Source organism: Heterocephalus glaber, unplaced genomic scaffold (assembly GCF_053883595.1).
Source record: "Heterocephalus glaber isolate CG9 unplaced genomic scaffold, H.glaber_assembly_v1.0 deba00001778, whole genome shotgun sequence".
Lineage (NCBI taxonomy): Eukaryota > Metazoa > Chordata > Mammalia > Rodentia > Bathyergidae > Heterocephalus > Heterocephalus glaber.
Genome location: NW_028258465.1, coordinates 2,622,681 through 2,623,911, shown reverse-complemented (window position 1 = coordinate 2,623,911; position 1,231 = coordinate 2,622,681). Strand labels below are relative to the sequence as shown.

The window sequence follows — 1,231 nt, the reverse complement described above, 5'->3', positions numbered from 1 at the left end:
AATTACACAAGGCATTTGTGCTAATTTGAATATTTCTTTCATAAACTTTCATGTAGTGTATTTGAAGGCGGCGCGGGGACAAGGTGCGCACTTCTGTCGGCGGTGAAAGGCTAAGCAGTGTCCGCTCAGGGACACTACCTTGCTGACCCTTCTGTCTTCCCCGCCCCTGCCTTCACCAGACCCAGACGTGCGCCCAGCTGCACCTGCAGCCGCCGCCCGGCCAGGCTATGGCCCGGGTGTCGGTGCTGAACGTGGCGGTGCTGGAGAACCCGAGAGTCCTTTCCACAGCCCCTTCCGGTTCGAGATCAGCTTCGAGTGCAGTGAGGCCCTGACGGACGACCTGGAGTGGAAGATCATTTCTGTGGGCTCCGCCGAGAGTGACGAGTTTGATCAGATCCTGGACTCTGTGTCGATCGGCCCTGTCTCTGCAGGAAGACATATGTTTGTCTTTCAGGCCGACGCACCCAACTCAAGCCTCAGCCAGGAGACAGATGCCGTAGGCGTGACCCTGGTCCTCATCACCTGCACCTACCGTGGACACGAGTTCAACCGTGTGGGCTACTATGTCAACAAGGAGTACCCAAACCCAGAGTTGTGGGAAAACCAGCCCCTGACGCGCGACTTCTCCCAGCTCCAGTGGAACATCTTGGCCTCGAACCCCCGTGTGACCCGCTTCCATATCTACTGGGACAACCAGGAAGACAGGCTGGAGGCCCTTGAGAATCAGGATCCCACACTGGGCTGTGGCCTCCCACTCAGCTACACACCAGTCAAGGGTCTGGTCCCTCAGGGTTGTATCCCCAGCCTCCTTCCTGAGAACTCAATGGACTGTATCTAATGGGGGCCCCCGGGCCTCCCAGAGCTGTGTGGGGCATCTCCAGGACTTCAGAGCCACCAACTGCTTCAGGCTCTCAAACATGGCCCCAGGGAATGAGCAGATCTCTCCCAGACCAGCCCCCAAGATCATCTCAGTTCTGCTAAGCAGCAGCGCTTGGGTTGTTTGTTCTCACTGACATGTGTCAATTCTCCTCTACATGTACCATCAGTTCCTCCTGCCATGAGTACCATGGACCCAGATTTTTTCCTACATCTTTCTGCCTCGAGGCATTTTTGATTGATGCCTGGCAAGGCCCTCATTCCTGTCCCTTCCTGAATATCTAAGTGGCATACCCTGGCTTCCTGGTGTCACAGGTGAGGCATCTGGGTAGGAGGTAGACTCAGATACAATCTG

At 56.0% G+C, this 1,231-nt stretch overlaps 1 pseudogene; it reads left to right on the top strand.

The window, feature by feature from the left end:
• The first annotated feature begins 227 nt into the window (after positions 1-227).
• Positions 228-838, top strand: LOC101716374 (histone chaperone ASF1B pseudogene; annotated as a pseudogene).
• The last annotated feature ends 393 nt before the right edge of the window (positions 839-1,231 follow it).